We start from the raw sequence: 19,575 nt of genomic DNA on the forward strand, positions 1-19,575 counted from the left end.
TACTTCTCTGGGGAGAAATGACAGATACTACATAGAAAGGATTTCAGCTTTAGGATGTCCAGGGACTCCAAACAAATAACAGTCATTCATATTTACTTTTTCTCAATGGTAGGGAAGACAAGTATATCATAACATTTGGTCAAGACCTCTTTTTGCTCTATTTTAAAATGTACACAGTGTGTTACAAAAGAATGCAGCTTCATATACAAAGTAATTTTCTTACGATTCATATTTGTTCTGTTTTGTTTTGTTTTGTTTTACCTGTTGAAATGGGGACCTGTAACAATTCTTTTTCTAATCATTAGTTGTATAGAAATACAAAAAAAGCCATTGAGAGGGAATGGAAGGAGAGTATTTCAAGAACACTATCTGGTCAGTCTACCTACATTGATAAAATTAACTGGATGCTTGCCAGAAATCCACTTTATGTCATGATATATAAACACAGACAAACCTGAAATTATCTTGAGGATTAGGGTTTTAAGGAATACTGTCTGAAACATGGCCTCTTCCACTAAGCCACTGCATAGTCATTCTGATTAAATAACCAGTAAAATATTCTTCAACAAATCAAATTAATAATAAGAAAATTTCACTTTGATAATAATTGCCATATTATATAGTATCTTAAAACAAGGAGACTGTTTTAGATCAAATAGTCACATCAAATGTCTGGATTAATTCTCTTTTCACCTCCACTTAGCAGTGTGTGAAAATTTTAAGATCTGGATAGAAAAGATGTGCATGTGTGTACAGTGTGTGTGTGTGTGTGTGTGTGTGTGTGTGTGTGCAAGTTAGAACTTCTGTAATAAAAAGACTGGTACTAAAGAAAGAAGCTCTCAAGGGAAAGTACTGTGACATAGTTTATCTTGATTTTTCTCCACAAGAGAAAATTCAAGGGATAAAACTGCTCAGCATAAGCCAGAGACCTTGATAAGCTGGGGAGGGGGGGTCCTCTCTAGAAACAAAACTTTGAAACCTGAGGACAGGCATATATTTACATGAAAACACACATACATTGTTCACAGTTTCCAGATACTATGGTCTAAATGAAACAGAGCATTAAAACTATTGATAAAATTATGTTTTTATTATGCCAACTAATGCAAGATACATTCCAGATACAGAAACACCAGAGGAATAAATTTATACTATCAATAATGATTGTCCCTTCTTCCCAAGTGTGTGTGTGTGTGTGTGTGTGTGTGTGTGTGTGTGCGCGCGCGCGTTTGTGTACACGCGCATTGGAATAATTATATTATTTTTTATTTCAGTCAGTGAGAAAGAAAAGACTTAATTAGTAAGTCTTAGACTGCATAAAGAGTAAAAGGATATGACGTCAAATACAATGACTGGGAGTTTATCATTTTTTTAAAATATCAGAATTTATCCACTTTCCACATTTGTGTTAAAAACCTTTGCATTATATCCTATAATTCAAAAAAGTAGTTTTTTTCTCTCCTCACCCTAAACTGTTCATGAAGTTATTAAGAAAACAACCAATATCCCAAGATACCACTATGCAAATTTAAATTTTGTCCAGTAAAATACATGTATCAAATTACATATACTGAATTAAAAAATATTTAAAAAATTATCTGGGTTGCTATATATTATAAATTTAATACTGTGTTATATATTATATCTTTGTCTTTAAAAATTATTCCAGTGGGTATTATGCCGAGAGGCTAACAATACATATTACTGGTTTGTACACACTAAATATAAGATTGTTTCATAACTACTAGAGATTGACATGGGACATTTTAACATCTGTCGATAGACAAATGTGAACAAAACAATTATTCAAGATTTTAATTTGATTATTAAAGAATTATTTCATAATTTGAAAAAATATTGACTATTTGAGTTATTTAGATAATTAAATAGATGAACCAGTCACTCATAAAAGGTGACTCAATGTTCAAATATTAATCTCTATAGACAAACTCACAACTTGCAAAGAAGTATAAGAGCTACCATTGAAAATACAAGTATAAATATACTCTGAAACACTTTATTGAATGTAAAGGTTGGAGGTGACATACATTTGGAATAAAGAATATCATAGACATTCTTTCATCATTCAAATAAATGTATTTATTTTATCTTTTTAAATATGAAATTAAGGTTTATCTTAATTAAACTGCCCTAGGAAATGCTTTTGAGTGGAAAAAGTAAAAACCCTAAATTTTTAAAATAGGTGGACCCATTTAAATATTTTTATAATAACGGTATGGTATCATCTACCTTACTGGTACTTGCATATAATATAGAGATTTAAAGTAATTTATAATGAAAATAAAATGCCAGGAGCTACTAGTCAATCAGAGTATGGTTAACATTAGGTAGCTGTTCATTTCTTTCAATCTCCCATATCCCCTTCCTCCTATTTGGCTTTCTCCTACTTCACCAAGGTTTGGAAGTAGGAATTATCTATTTCCAATACTTTTTATTTTGTGTGAAATATACGTGCTTCTTACATCTTATAGAAGCATGAAAAAGGCCTCAAGTCTTAGGGGATCTAACACACTTCAAGTCTGCACAGATAAAATAAACCAGGAATTTTAATACTTCTGGGTCCTAATTTTGACCTAATTCACAAGTTAAAAGGAAATTTCAGTAGTTTTAAAGAAGCTGACAGTGTTCCTCATAGTTGGCTACTATGTAAGGGTGGGCAACTGGCAAAAAAGAAAAAAAAATGCTGCTGTGACTTATTTTAATTCTATCTTTCAAAAAATTTAAGTTCACCTGTCCATGCATTAAAATGTATGTGTTAGCTAATTTTAAAACAAGGGAATTAAGACACGATATTATTTTATTTCACTTCTTACATGTTCTTGAAGCAAAATCAAGAATAATACAGAACCACTGGTTGATCTTGTTGACAAGGAAGGGTTACAGAATCTAGTGGCAACCAGAAGGCCATCTGAAGTAGTAAGCATCCTGTGAACTATAGAGCCCACTCCCTTATTGTAGATACCTCAATAATTGTGTATCTATATGTTTTTTTAAGTTTATTTATTTTGATAGAGAAAGAGAGCATGAAGAGGGGAAGGGCAGAGAGGGAGAAGGAAGGGGGGAGGAGAGAGAGAGAGAGAGAGAGAGAGAGAGAGAGAGAGGATTCCAAGCAGACTCCACAATGTCGGTGCAGAGCCCGAAGTAGGGCTTGAACTTACAAACTGTGAGATCATGACCTGAACTGAAACCAAGAGTCAGACACTTAACCAACTGAGCCATTCAGGCACTGCTATCTGTATATTAACTATATAAATTTTTTAAACAAAAACTTGGCTAACATTTTTCTTTAAAAGACTGCAGATAAAACCAGAGTTATATACAAGATGTATTATGATACATATACTTTTATGAAAAGCAGTTAAGTTGTTCTAAACATCAGAAAGAAATTGAGAGATCCTAAACATAAAAAGCTAAAGCTTAAAGAGAACACTCATTTCATGAAGTTGACCAGACTAACAGAATAACTGTTTTGCCTTGCAGAATAACTTTACTGTTATCTTGAAACTCTTGTTTTAAGCTCTAAAATTCTCCAACTCCACAGATCATTAGGTTTTCCACTCTCTATATTACTTAAAATATTGTGTTCCTATTTCCTTTCCCTTCCTTCATCCCTATACCTAATTCAATGATTTTTTAAGAAGAAATTCATATAAAATAAAAATCATATAAAATAAAAAATCACATAATCAGTGGAATCTATCCATTGATTACTTAGTGTCTTTTTGGTGCTCATGTGTCCATAAGTGTATACACACACACACACACACACACACACACACACAAGTAACTCGCTTTTATTTCAACTTGCTCCATAAACACACATTCTTTGTTTCTTTAGCTCTTTCAAGGACGCATGGTTTTCTACTTCTAGTGTACTTCTACTGGAACAGTTAAAAGTAGGATAAACCTCACTAATAGCAGTTCTGAACTAGTGACCTTGGGCAACTAAACCCAGCCACAGTTCCTTCATCTGCAAATTCAGGATAAATAAAACTGAGCTTATCGGGTTGATGTGAGAGATAAATCACATAGTGAGTATCAAAAACTCAGAAAAACACATGGCAAAGAATCCTTAACCAGTAAGTAACAGTTCTAATTATTAACCAATTAATTATACCAAGAAAGAAACTAACAAGGTAATATATATGTGCTGACTTCCTACTATATACTCTGGACTGTGCCAAGTACAGTGGAGGATACAAAGCATGCTTATGCATAGTTTCTTCCCTAAATCAAGATTGGTAAACATAAAACAATGAGCATGTTAGTGTACTATAACTGTATGCCACTTTTAAAGTTGTGAAGGCAAAGGAAATGAGTCAGTATGATCTCATGTGTTTTCATAGAAGAGATATAGCTAAGCTAGGAATAAAAAAGGAGGTGGCATTCTAGGAAGGGAGAACAGTTTAAAGGCACAGGAGCAGGAATGAGGTAGTTGAGCCAAGGGAATACAGAAGATGGTGTGGAACAGTGAATGGCAGAAAAGATAGTGACTAATTGAGTGCACACCCTGTGAAGAGTAAACCAGTGCTGGGTTTGTAGGCTAGTTCACCTTATAGAAGATCTTGACATAAAGACAAAGTTTAAATTTAGTATGTAGGCAAGAGAAAGCCACTGGATTTTTGAAAGCAATATATGTGATGTTTTAAACTAGAATAAAGATAAGACAAGGTAGAAGTTATGCGGTTATTAAAATTTAGGAGCGATAATTTTTTTTTAAAGTTTATTTATTTTGAGAGAGAGAGAGATAGAGCGTGCATGCACATGAGCAAGCAGGGGAGGGGCAGAGACAAAGGGAGAGGGAGAATCAGAAGCAGGCTCCGTGCAGAGCCTGACACGGGGCCTGAACTTGCAAACCCTGAGATGATGACCTGAGCCGAAACCAAGAGTCAGATGCTTAACAGACCGAGCCACCTTGGTGCCCCAGTAATAATTTTAATGATAACTTGAGTTGAAGTAACAGTTGTGGAAGTGAAGATGAAAAAAATAAAACGAAGTTCATAGCATAGTGGACACATAAATGACTACAAATTAACTGGGGAAAAGAAAAGAAAAATGAAAGAGAAGAACAGAATGTATAGTATAATTTATATAGTCTTTACTTCATAGATAGAATATGTAAGTATTCACCTATCACATATTCTCATTTGTGTATACAATCATTATACTATCTTGTAAGACAGCCAAAACACATGAATTTTCTTCTTTAGTTTTTGAAAAAAACAAAAAAGAACTAAGTCATACAGATTTCCCTATAATTCATATCCTGATATTGAAAATGCTAGAGCCATTCCATCATGGGCTTTCCCTAAGGTATAGCTCATTAAATATTTTTTTTAAATATTAAGGGTATGATGTACTGTATCTATAACAACATGACCTTGAATTATATTTATCTTAGTTAAACTCAACCAGTATTATTTTTTCCTGTAATGTACTACATGTACCAAAGCACTACTAGGCAGTGGGCTGACAGTTCATTAGTAGGCATTCTTCCTGTTGAACTACAGTGTGGGGTCAAAACAAAAATCTGACGGGATGATGACAAACAGATATTTTAACCTGTGCGAATGAATTGTTGCTAATTTCAGGGAAAACAGTACAGTTGTGTTTGGACAACTCGGCCTTTAAACCACCAGTAGATACAATTGTATTTTCTTGCAAAGGTAGCCATTTCTACACAGCTATCCTAAACTAGAGGTTGGTACTCAGTGAAAGGGGTGGAGAAATTCCACAAAACAGATTATTTAAATTCTAAGGTAGACTATTTGATTGCTTCCTTGAGATCATAAAATTTTGCCACTTTTTCTTAATAGATTATTTCCCCCAAATTGTTAAAATTACAACTTCACCTATTGTTGCTACTAACTACCATCTGGAGTATTTGGATTGAAAGTATTATGCACTGACAAAAATATCTATCACTGGTTGGTCCCTCAAACCATTTACTGACTAGTAAACTCCTTGAAGGCAAGGATTTTGTCTCTATTATTTAATGCTTTCTCAGGAAGTCTTAAAGGCAAGGAAAATTAGAAATGAATAAAGGCATAAATGAACTGCATAAAATAAAACGATTAATTTTCAACAAACATAAACCTCTGGTACATATTTAATACATATTTAATAATGGCAGTAACTTTTTGTGAAAGACCTTTTAAAAACCTAGAAAGAAAGACAATGTTTTTACTACTTGAGGAATTAGAGAAAAGACGTAACAGTGATGTTGATAAAACTTCCCATTCATCCATTTATTTCATTTACTTACAGGGACAAAGAAACAGTGCATTTCAAAACCTTATCAGCATAGGAACAAAATATAGTATAACATACTTGTTGTAGTCATAATTATAACAGTAAATGAATAAGTCAATGTGGAATTATGAACCAAAAAATTGATAAAGATTATAAGAAAAAAGTTAATACCTTAAAAAAAATAGAACCAAGCATTTAAGCATATAGATACTCTTAACTGTTTTGGAAAAGACAAATAGGAAATGCCTTCTTTCTGATAAAGGGATATACACTATTTACTCACTGAATCCTAAATATTTATTATTCAGAGAATAAACAGGTATTTAGCAGGGTCTATGGTTGTTACATAGAAAATGTTCTTTGGGATCCTTTCCTCTTGGTTAGTTCAAGAGATCCTTTGATCTTCGTTAGATTCTTTTCTCTTGGTTAATTTTCTTTCTATTTTTTTCTTCATTTTTTATTTGAGAGAGAAAAAGCACGCGTGCCAGCCAGGGAGAGGGGCAGAGGGAGACAGAGAGAATCTTAAGCAGGCTCCATGCTCAGCACAGAGCCCAACATGGGGCTCAATTCCATGTCCCCGGGATCATGACCTGAGCCAAAAGCAAGAGTCAGTCGCCGAACAGACTGAGCCATCCAGGCACCCCTCAAAGTTTAAATTTCATTTGAAATGGGATCTATTTTCATATCTCCCTTTTGTGTGCCCAAACGATCTAAATAAATTTACAGGAGACAGGGAGGACACCACATACTGGCAATTACTCAGGAGCCAGTAGCAAATGATGGTGAATGGTTTCATCCAATTACCTTACCTTCCTTTACTACAGGCATGGATTAGGACATGGGGATACTCTTTGGGAAAATAGTGCAAAATAAGTCACATTCACCATTCTCTCTCCACCTTTACCTTCCCTTTATCTGACTCCCTACATCTCTCCTCCCCATATCACAAACTTCATCATATTAGGTAGGAGAGCTGGGTACAAAAAGCATTTAATGAAAAAAAATAAAATTATGACTGAAAATGTTGTCTTTTCTAAATGCTATGTAGTAAAACATACTGATTCTTTCAGTAAATTTGTAAACATTTACATTGCCATTATCTGAATGAGGAGTGCTAACAGACGGCACAACGATTTCATATAATTTTTGCTAAATTAATTGTTTAAAATTATTTCTATAAATAGAATCATTTTCTCCAAATGAAATATCATACAAACACCAAAAAATAAAAGAGAGAAAAAAGAGGTATACTATACAAATGAATTTAACATATTTTTAATATTTAATCAAATGAGACCAATAAGGTTGTTTTAGTTTACCCTGAGAACATAAATAGGCATTGGGATGAAAGTTGAAGTCCTTTAATCAGCCTTGAGGGTCAAGAAAGCCCTCACTCAGAAATAAGTAGTAGTCACTTTTAAACTCTCACATACACAAACATGTATAAACCTAAGTTTTTAAAAAGAACATCACAGAACTAAAAGCCCCCTGATTAATAGTCCCTTGAAGTTCAAATATATGTACAGAAATGGCAGAACATTTTGATCTTAAGTGCAGGGACTGAAATCTGGCAACAAAAATTAACATACATACAATGTGTTAACTACTTGGATTAGAGATTTTCAAATGTATGTGTTGTTTTACTATGATTTAAAAAATAGGTAAATGTGTACTTCTAAAGTTTAAATCAAACTTAAAAGATGTGCGTTAGATCTGATGTGTAAGAAAAGCATTTGTTTGTTTTTTAAGGGAAAAAACAAGGAGTAACATTTGTGAGGAAAAAATTCAGAAAGCAATTTCAAGGCTCCATAAGTGTTATCTTTATAGCTTAATTTCAGCTTCTTAATGTAACTTAAATGTGGAGTTTAAAGAGAAACTAATGTACTGGAGAAAATCTTTCAAAACATATCAGCATGTTTCAATGTGAATAAATTTGCATTGCACATTATTTTTCATAATGTTTCTTCACAGAAAATTATCAAAGCAACTTGAGTTTAAACATGGGACTTCTTTCCCTAGCATTGTCAGCTCTTCTTTCTGATGTTATCCAAGTATATTGCAAGAAAAATAGGATAGGTCTTAAATTTGCTGGATCCCAGGGCAAAAGTGCAAAGAGAAACTCACATGGCAAATTTATAAAAACTTACAATTTACAAATTAATCTAATGAAGTATTTAATAAAATGTTTCATTCTCCCATCCTGACAAACATACCTTCAAAATACCAGAATGCAAATGAAAACCACAAGGATGGCTGTTATAAAAATACTAGAAAATAACAAATGTTGGCAAGAATGTGTAAGAATCAGGACCTTGCTGATTGCTGGTGGGAATGTAAAATGGCATAGTCACTATGGAAAACAGTATGGTAGTTCCTCTAAAAACTATATAGGATTAGCATATGATCCAGCAAACCCACTTCTGGGTATATACCCAAAATAATTGAAATCAGAGAGTATAATAGATATTTGTCCACCTGTGTTCAGAGCAGCAGTGGTCACAATAGACAAAAGGTTGAAGAAACCCAAGTGCCCATCAATGGAGGGAGGGATAAACAAAGTGTGTTATAAACATACAGTGGAATATTATTCAGCTTTAAAAACAAAGGGAATTCTGGGGCAGCCGGGTGGCTCAGTCGGTTGAGCATCCTACTTGTACTCAGGTCATGATCTCATGGTTTGTGAGCTCAAGCCCTGCGTCAGGCTCACTGCTCTCAGAGCATAGCCTGCTTCAGATCCTCTGTCTCCCTCTCTCTCTCTGTCCTCCTACCTACCTCTCATGTGCTCCATCTCTCTCTCAAAAATAAACATTAAAAAAAACACAAAGAAAATTCTGACACATACTATAACATGGATGGTCCATGAGGACATTATGTTGTGCTAAATGAAATAAGCCAGTCATAAAAGACCAAATATTTATGATTCCATTAATACAAGGTGAGGTGTCTAGAGTATTCAATTTCATAGAGACAGAAAGGATGGTGGTTGCTAGAGACTGGAGTGAGGCAGGGAAATGGACTTAATTGTTTAATGGGTACAGAATTTCATTTTGGGAAGATGAAAGTTCAGGAGATGGATGGTGGTGATTGGTGCACCACAAGTAAATGTGCTTAATGCCACAGACTATACATTTTAAAGATGTCTAAACTGGTAAATTTTATGTTATGCATATTCTCTCCCCAACCTCCACACAAATGATATAGAGGGCAAGTTTTAATTTAGATTCTTGATCTCCTTAGTGCTCCATGTTTGGGCCCACAGCCTGCACTCCTTCTTTTCCTGTCCCCAGCACCATTCAAGAGAAGATGCTTGGCTTTGGTCCTAGATGGCCTAAATTTCTCGTCTGTGACTGACTTGCAAATGGCTTCTAAAGTAGGGTCCAGAAGGTGACATGGCTACAAGCCCTGCTAGACATGAACCTTTAAGGAAGTCCAAGATAAAGGCAGAAAGATATTCTAGGCAGAGTAAACACAACATGCAAAGTTACAGTGTCAGCCTTTAAATCAACTGAAAAATATATCTATGAGCATTTAAGAATTTTCTGTATACCGCACAGGACACTTCTTAAAACAGAGGCTCTCCCCTTCCCTTTTTAAAATAAAAGAACATGTTCATTCTACTTCTCTTAGGCAGGATGTGAGGTTATTCGATTTTATAGTCACCACTACTGGAGCAGTGCTAGAAGAGACTAAACAAAAAGAGATCTGGTTTCTTTCACTCAGCGTAATGTTTTTGAAGTTCCTCCATGTTGCAGCATGTATTAGCAGTCTGCTCCATTGTATTGCTGAATGGTATTCCTTTGTATGGATAGATCATATTTGTGTGTGCATTTATCCAGCTGATGGACATTTGGGTTGTTTCCAATTTTAGGCTATTATGAATAATCCTGCCATTGAACATTCCTGTACAAAGTCTTTGTGTGTTTTCATTTCTCTTGACTACCCAATTCCTAGGATTGGACTTGCTGAGTCATAGGGTAAGTTCAAGTTACTTTTTTAAGAAACTGCCAAACTTTTCCAAAGTAGCTAAACCGTTTTACATTTCCACTAGCAGTGTTATGAAGGTCCCAGTTTCTCTGTATCATCAATACTTGGTATTGTCTATCTTTTTGATTACAACTATTCTAGTAGGAGAGAACTGGTATCCACTATACCAGCGTTTCCTCAGTGACTAAGGATGTTGAGTACCTTCTCGTGTGCTTCTTAGCCATTTCTATGTCTTCTGTGGTAAAAATGTCTACTCAATCTTCTGCCCTTTTTTAAAAAAATGAGTTTTTTATTAGTTGTAAGAGTTCTTAATATTCAAATTTGATTGTAAAGAATAAAACCTACCAGAGAAACTGTGTGAGGGTCCAGTTTAATAGCAGTGTATAGCTATTAGGAAAAGGTTCATAATGGTAAGTAATATAATGACAATACAAGAGTAATACATTTAAACATACTTTCCTCTCATGTAAATTTTTATATACTTATACAATGATAATTTTTTTATTCTTTAATTTTCAAAAAAATCCTATGAGAGAAGTACAGTGATGATTGTGAAGGGCTATTCACTCTTTGTCCCCATCAAGGAACATTAGCATGGTAAAGCGAGCTCTGAAAGTTGATGACTTTCAGAAACCACTAAGGTGACTTCTGGAAAAAAAAAATGAAGACTAGACACTTAGGGCTAGCTCTCAAGACTGAGAATCTTTTCTTGGTCAAGTCTGTGAGGGTTAAATTCCTGGGGTAGAGAGTAAATGGTTAAAGTTCTCTCCTAACTTCCTTGGTGGTTAAACCCTAGAAGCTGGGTGGGGGGTAGGGGTATGAAACATTTCTCCTGTTGCTTCACCCTCACTACCACAGTTCAGGGAGGAAAGTGACTGGGGGGGGGGTGCCCGTGTGGACATGGCAAGGGTTTTCACTTCATCTCCAGTCTAGAGTTCCAACTGGGGAGTTTTTCCCAAGGGAGAGAAGGGAGTGACAATCTGGGTATACCAGGAACCAGGGTCACTTGGAAAAGCTAACTGAAGTAAGTATACACAATGTGAGAGATCCATGATCTGCTGTATTTGGACACAATTCCTAAGGAAACTTGAGGGCAAGAAAGATGCATCAAACAGAAAGAGTAAGTAAACCTAGACTTACTATAGATTTTTCCAAATGGAGGATAACTAATAGCTAGTATATCAAGCGTGCAGAATTAAAAAAAAAAGAAGAAGTTGAAGGTATTGGAACATAAGAGCTTCAATATCAGGTTACACAAGGAAATGAGTTAGGTGGACAAAGCCTCTAAGTCTGGATGGCCAGCTGACATCTAGAGGTGAGTTCAAGATGGCAGGGGGGCAAGACACAAGGGAAAAATAAATGTTATCCACTTCAGAGAAGGAATTTTCTGCCTTCAGAGAAAACAGGTGAGCTGTGTGGAAAGCATGTCTGAGGAAACAAGGGGCTGGCTGGTAGGGGCTCCAAGGCAGAGACTCCTGCAATTATGACCCACACATCCTTAAAAGTATCACTCCTGGATGATATGCCTTAGAAAAGCTGGCATACAAAAGTAAAATATTATGTCTGGCTAGAGTGCAGTTATACCATTAAAAAGCTATCGTGAATACATGTACAGATGCTGTAACGTTATATATGTAAAGCTGCTATCACCAAATGTTAATAATACATAGACAATCTTTATTACTTTATATTAAATTCAGTCCCACTCAGTGTGATACTTGGACAGAATACGGAGCTATCAATGAGGAGTGGAGTGTTGATAGGGTGTGAAGATGGCATCTTGATAAAAATTAAAGAACACATTTGAACTTACTTAAATTGTAAGACCTTTTTCACAGGTATGATGCTCTCAAGCTGTTTCTGTCACACTGCAGATACTGAAGCGTATAAATAAGAGATGCTTCAAATGTACTGGATTTTAAAAAGCTTTCTTCATTTTGTTAGACACCAATAAATCTTGAACAGTTAGAAAAAACATTTTGACTTTTACAATTGAAGCCATTCCTTAAAGATCCAGATATATTTGCAAGAGTCATGCAAGAAAACACCAACGGATAGTTTATCTATCTCTCTCACTCCCTCCTCGATTTTTCTACTCCACAAGCCATCTTCATGTACTGCACAGTAATCCATTACAATATGTTCCAACATCTGCCTCCCCATATGATGTATGACCTATTCGATTGACCCTTTTTATGCCGCTCCAGACTTTCTGCTCATGACTGTGGGAGGAGGAAAGCTCTGCATCTATTCCTGAGGTCACTAACCAGTAAATACATCTCCATTTGGCAAGGTAAAGGGGACACTGGCTGGAAAGGTCTGCAAATCTTTTATATATCAGTGACTATCCTCATAGCTTTAATTAGTCTAATTTATAGGGGGAAAAAAGGCACTGCTGAAAATCCTTTGAAAGTAACAATAAGAGGAGAAATGCTTATTTATCAAGGGGAAAAACTCTGTTGTTATCACATATTTTTATTCACTATAAGAAAGCTGGGTATTATCAGAAAGACCTTTAAAGCAAATGCTTACCTTTGACTAAGTTCATAATTGTGAAATAATTGCTCATTTTATCCCAATACATTGGGGGTGGCATGTTATAATAATCAAAACATTAAAAATAGTGAGCATTTTTATTCAGTAAAAAAGAGAAATTGTGTGTTAAGTCATATTAAATCAGACTATATATTATTTTGTATATTGTAAAAAAACCTACTTCCAGATTGCATACTTGCTGGAAGCTTGAAAATACTTGGCACATATGGGGAGAGGCAGTGCAAGAGCCATGATTTTCTCAGTGACTACGAAGTGCCACTCACTTTGCTAGAAGTCTGCATGCTATTTCAGGGATCACCATAACACGTCTGTGTGTGCAGTGGGGGTGGTTCAAAAACTTGACAAAGATAAAACAACTAGTAGTTTCAGAAGTCTGGGTATCCCCTAAAGTTTTCCTTTCTACTACGTGTCATACAAATTTACCATATGGGGATAACAATGCTACTATTAAAAATGCTTTCCAGGTGTCTGGGTGGCTCAGTTGGTTAAGTGTCAAACTTCAGCTCAGGTCATGCATGATCTCACGGTTTTTGAGTTCAAGCCCCGCACTGGGTTCCACGTTGACAGTGCATCTCTGTCTCCTTCTTTCTCTGCCCCTCCCCCATTTGCACTCTCTGTCTCTCTCAAAAATAAAAAAATAAAATAAAAATATAAAATAAAAATCTTAAAAAAAAATAAGGCTTTCCAAACTTAAACGTTATGTGATGAATTCTCTCTACTGCAGTGGGATTTCCCTAACTGCTTGCCAATGGAAACAGGGATTTTCCCTAACCTCTGAGCCAATGATAGTTTACAAGCCCAGGGGTTAAAAGGCTTCAAGAAAAAAGACTTCTTGCATCACTAGTGACAGAACTCTACTCTCCCTGAAGAAAGCACAGCCATTTAAGATTTTTTTCACTAGTTATTTTGTTCAATAGCTGGTACCAACAGACAGCACATATGATGGGTTAGAATTAAAAACACTTCTTCTTATGGATTTGTCCCTTATTTTTTCCTTCATTTTCTCTCGTAAACTTTTATGACTAAGAGAAAATTAGATATTATATTAGTGTTGGTTATTTGACTACATAAATTTATCTAAATTTTGAGAGAAATCTGGACACAGAATGGTAATAGCAGCAAAAATAACCATAATAGCTAAAATGTATAGGACTCTTACTGGGTGCCAGGCCCATGCTGTCTCTCTCGGAAGCTTAGGAAATAGACACTATTCTTATTTTGCAGAGGAGGCCACTGAGGCACAGAGAAAAGTAAAAGTCATTGTCCTAAGGCACATATGTCAGAGGTAAAGCTGAGGGTAGAATCCAAGACTTTAGAGTCCATAACTCTTAACCAATGCCTTATGAACATCTTTTCTGGTCATTTAAATACAGTAGTAGGGTTTGGGTCTTTTGGGCAAAGAGTTGGACAAGGCCAGGGAGGGCAATTCTAACAGTACTTCTGACAGAGCCTGGGCTCTTATGATAAGAACTATCTTGCGGCAGCTGTAGTGCAGGAAAAGACGTGAGAAGCACCCAAGAGGACATTTTTCCTATCATTTTCATCCTCCTTCTTCTTGGCCACTGCCAGTTGGAAAAAAAAAGGTTCAGTTTGGTCTGCTTCTCAATCATGGTGTTTTAAGGGCATGTAAGAGAGAGCGATGATACGGTCAGACAGATCGGGAAAGGCTCCTCTACAAATACGATTACTTAGGGGTCAGAAGAATGAGAGGATGCAACTGTGTACATGGAGTAGGAAAAAGTACTAGCAAAACAAGCTACTGGTAGGGTAGATCATGACAAAAGCAGAGTACTGGAAGGGCCAGTGAGACTCTAGTGTGGTGGGAGAGATGCTCAAAAAGCTAGATGGGAAGCCGTAATAGTTTAAGAAGAGGAATGACATAATTAGATTTGCATTTCTACAAGACTAGTCTAGCTATAATATGAGAATTGATTGGAAGGGTTTGATACATCTACCCCCCATTTTAATGGAATAAGATTAACATAATCACTTTTTTACATGATTTAAAACTGATTCAAAATCAATTATAGAATAAGTCTGGCTATATACTTTTCAACATTCTTAGTCTCATCCTTATTTCAATATTTGCCACTTCCTGTATAATTTCTGTGGAGAATTTAATCATATTTAAAACTTTATATTTTTATTCAATTCATAGTCACTAACCTTGGTTCTTTTGGATAATTTAAAAAAGAATAAGAAAAATGCATTAAAAATGAGTCATTTGCACTACCTACACCACACATTACTCTTAAATCAATTACAATAATAGAAACACACTCTAATAGTACCTTGCCTTTACAATGTGTCTTGACTGTCATTAGTTCTTCTAATCATGGCAAGCTTCCTTTTCAATCGCACACGACATACTTCTCATATATCGTCAGAATAGTCCAGAGAAATAGTCAACAATTGTTAACTTCTGCTTTCCTGCCTTAAATTGATTGCTTCATTCAGTATTTATTTATTGGGCACCTATTATTTACCAACCACTGTTCTAGACACTTAGAACACATCAGTGAACAGAGATCTCTGCCTTAATGATAGGATTTTAAATGTTTTCCTCCCCAAAGACTTGTTAGACTTTAATCTTTCCTTCTATCTATCTAGTACTTGTCTAATATGCCCCCATATGTGACACTATATGTGACTTGTGGTTATTATGATTGGGAATTTATATATCCATTACTCTTCATATTTGTAAATGAATACTGCTTTTGAAGAAGTGAGGTCATTCTTGAAAGTACATGATTGAGTGATACATGCTTACAACATGGGTACACCTTGAAATCAATAAACCAGACACAAAAGGATAAACATTACATGATTTCACTTATATAAATAGGTAAGTCCACAGAGACAGAAAGTATAATAAAAGTTACCAGCGGGGGCACCCGGGTGGCTCAGTGGGTTGAGCATCTGACTTTGGCTCATGATTTCACGGTTCATGAGTTTGAGCCCCGCATCTGGCTTGCTGCTATCAGCTAAGATCCTGCTTTGGATCCTATGTCCCCCTCTCTCTCTGTACCTTCCCCATTTGTGCTCTCACTCTCAAAAATAAATAAAACATAAAAAAAGTAGTTACCAGGGGCTGAGGGAAGGGAGAATGGAGAGTTATTATTTAATGGGTACAGAGTTTCCATTTGGGATGATTAAAAGTTCTGAAGGTAAATAGTGGTGATGGTTACATAACATTCTGAAGGGATTTAATGTTATTAAACTGTACCCTTAAAAATGGTTAAAATGATAAATTTTATTTTTATGCATATTTTACCACAAAAGTATAATAATTAAGAGGGCAACAGAAAGAAGAAAAAAACAAACACTGTTTTCCAGTACCACATTACGCTTTATTTCTTTAAATCATTTTTTCTAATGTGTTCCCATGTGTTGGTTCATTTTGTACATTAACTCAAGAGAACATATTTAAAGGGGGAAAGGAGTAATGGTATTCTAAAGTAAAAGGAGGTTGGAAATATTAGATTCTTTTAAAAAAATACTTACTAAAAATTACCCTTTTGGAAACAAATACAAACAAAAGAAAGAAGAGTATGTTCTAAATCAACCCAGTCCAGTAATGCCCCTTTCTTTCAAGTTAATGATTGCTCTGAAACAGAAGCTACAAGATCATGTCAACCCTTCATTGACTTTGCAAAAAGCACAGCGTTTGCCAGTTCTCCTGTAAAAGGTAGTTCTTTCTTCACTTTCCCCTCCTACTCCAAAGCTAGCTTCTTTTTCATATTCAGATGACTGTTTATGAGCTCAATCCTGTTTCAACTGTCACTCTTTACATCAAGGAAAGATAGATGGGACACACCAACCCCAACCTAAATGACCTTTGGATGTGACAAGAGTTTTAGGTCAGCCTTGCTAAATGGAGGCCTTGGTGTATCGAGACATGCCTTGGGGTGAAATTTACAGTGAATTTATTATCTCCCAATGCCCTTTGGACTGCTTCCCACCATCAAACACTATGGCAGCACTTGGAACAGGAAGAAATACATTAACTGGAATCTGATCGTTTTAAAAGGTTACAGCTGCCCAAATATAATTTAATTTCATACTTGCCCTTTGAGGGTTTGGTGTATATTTTCATTTTATGACTGCAAATGATAAAGCTCTTAAGATTCCAGGCAATAAAAAGAGGGAAAAAAAAGTATTTTAAGGGTTAGAAGTCTATTCAGTTCATACTCAATGAGTGAAGTGACAAATTAGCTTTTTTAAAAAAATCTAACATTTCTCTTTTTTATTTGGACCATCTCTTATTCCTCTTCTGATCCTACACGTCTATGTTTGGTTGAAATTAGTATATGAACACTGACCTCAGATCTCAGCCAGTTTGAAAATAAAAAGGTGATAAAAGAAAAAAAAATGAAGATAAAGTCAATCTGATTTAAAGTAAAAATACTTTAGTATAGGGGACACATTTTTCAGTAGTGTTCTCTCTCATATGATTGGGAAAATTTACCCATTAGGGTATATCAACATCAAATTGACTTACCATTGATCTTGTACTTCTATAGTATTTCACACTTCCACAAACTTTAACAAAAGGTTCACAAAATCTTCTATAAATGCCACACCACAGCCTCATTAGTTTAATTAGTAAATATTATTACTATTATTTTATTAACAGAAAGTAAAAGGTATGGTGTTATTAATTCAATGGAATTAATCAGAAAAAAATAGAAGCAAAAATCAGATAGAATTACCTACAGTTTATTATTTTAGCCATCAAAACAAAACAAAAATTTGCCAGACGTCACAGTTCTTTAAATATCAATCCAATAGAGTTGGAGGCAATACAGTATTTTGGATTCGCTGCTAATAATGAGAAAAGCCACATAGTGAAACTTTTAATCTATATGAGCCAAATACAACTTAAAGTTGTGTGTGTGTGTGCATGTGTGTGCGCACGGGCACACGCACATATATGTGTGAGCATATGTGTGTACACATATGCATTCATTCATCATTCTTCAATTTAATCAATAAATATTTCTTGGAAGATATTGAGCTAATTCCTGTGAAGTTTATACTTAAAAAATTTACAGATTATTTTAAGAGGGTGTTCCTAGCATTAACAACGAAACAAAGAATCAGCATTTAAGTATTACGAAACTTAAACATAGCAGATAATTATAAGCACTAAGGTATCTTTATTAGCAAATTAATTTCCTGTTGGTATGTCACTAATTTAAATGCATTTTGCATAGTATTTAATCTGCATAACAATTCTAAGGGTCAGATATTACTATCCCTGTTTATAGATTATGAAAATGTAGCCTAGCAAAGTTAAGAAATCTGCCCCACATAGCAAATCCAGTCCTAAGACTCAGATGCTCTGGATGATAAAGGGTAATAGGTCCTGTTCTTTTATTCATTCATTTATGTATCCCTCTCTCAATCAACAAATATTAAAGGCTCACCTAAGGTGGTAACAATGAAAAAGCAAACATTCTCCAAGAATCAGTTCCCAGAAGCTCTTGTAAAAAGGATATTCTCATTTCTCTAAAGATATAGGGATGGCCAATAAGCACATAAGAAGATGTTTAATTTTACTAATCATTGGGGAAATGCAAACCAAAGCCACAGTGAGGTATCACCTAACACCCATTTGTGTGGCTATTATCAAAGTTAAACAAAATGAAACAGCAAAAACCATAGAAAATGACAAATGTTGGCAAGGATGTGGAGAAATTGGAACTCTTGTTCATTGGTGGTAGAAATGTAAAACGGTGTGGAAAACATGGCAGTTCCTCAAAAAATTAAACCTAAGGTTATTAGATGATGCAGAAATCCCACTTCCGGGTATATACCCCAAATACTTGAAAGCAGGGACTAAAACAGATCTTTGTACATCCATGTGCATAGAAGCATTATTTACGATAGCAAAAGGTGAAAACAACCCAGATATCTGTCAATGGATGAATGGGTAAACAACAGGTAGCATATACTAACAACAGAATATTATTCAGCTTTAAAAAGGGAGGAAGGAAATTCTGACATGCTGCAATACGGGTGAACCTTGAAACATTATACTAAATGAATAAGCCAGACACAAAAGACCAAACATTGTATGATTCCACTTACATGAGTTACTTCAAATAGAGAGTTCATAGAGACAGAAAGCAGAATGGTGGTTCCCAGAGACTGGCTGGGGGTCGGTGCTGGTGAAAACATCAGGAGTTATTGTTTAATGGGTATGAACTTTCCATTTGAGATGATGAAAAAGTAGTGGAGATGGGAAGTGGTGATGGCTTTACAACATCAAGAATGTACTTCATGCCACTGAACTCTGTGCTAAAAAATGGTTAAAATGGTAAAGTTTATGTTTATGTATATTTTACCATAACAAAAAGTAAATCTATGGAAGCTTAATAAAAATTAGCAAAGCTTGGATCACAATCAAAATTTTAAAAAATAAATTTAAATGCAGAAATTAAACACTTAAGTCCAACAAAATCAGTGGAGAAGGTACTGTAAAAAAAAAAAACACAGCCAAATAAGGGTGCCTGGGTGGCTCAGTTGGTTAAGCATCCAACTCTTGACTCTGGCTCAGGTCATGATCTCATGGTTCAAGAGTTTGAGCCCTGCATTGGACTCTGCCCTAACAGCGTGGAGACTGCTGCTCGGGATTCTCTCTCTCTCTCTGCCCTTCCCCTGTTTGCTCATGTTCTCTATTTATCTCAAAATAAATAAATAAATAAATAAATAAATAAATAAATATCCAAATGAACAAAGCATGAACAAAGAAATGCT

General features: G+C 35.2%; 1 protein-coding gene across 6 annotated transcripts in view; it reads right to left on the reverse strand.

The window, feature by feature from the left end:
- The window catches only part of SOX5 (SRY-box transcription factor 5), a 351,471-nt gene that overhangs the window by 70,279 nt on the left and 261,617 nt on the right, over positions 1 to 19,575 (reverse strand). The gene's annotated exons all lie outside the window — the stretch shown is intronic.

The sequence above is a fragment of the Lynx rufus genome, unplaced genomic scaffold, assembly GCF_022079265.1.
Source record: "Lynx rufus isolate CCGP_SWC_20201006 ecotype Redwood Valley unplaced genomic scaffold, mLynRuf1.p SCAF_7, whole genome shotgun sequence".
NCBI classification, from domain to species: domain Eukaryota; kingdom Metazoa; phylum Chordata; class Mammalia; order Carnivora; family Felidae; genus Lynx; species Lynx rufus.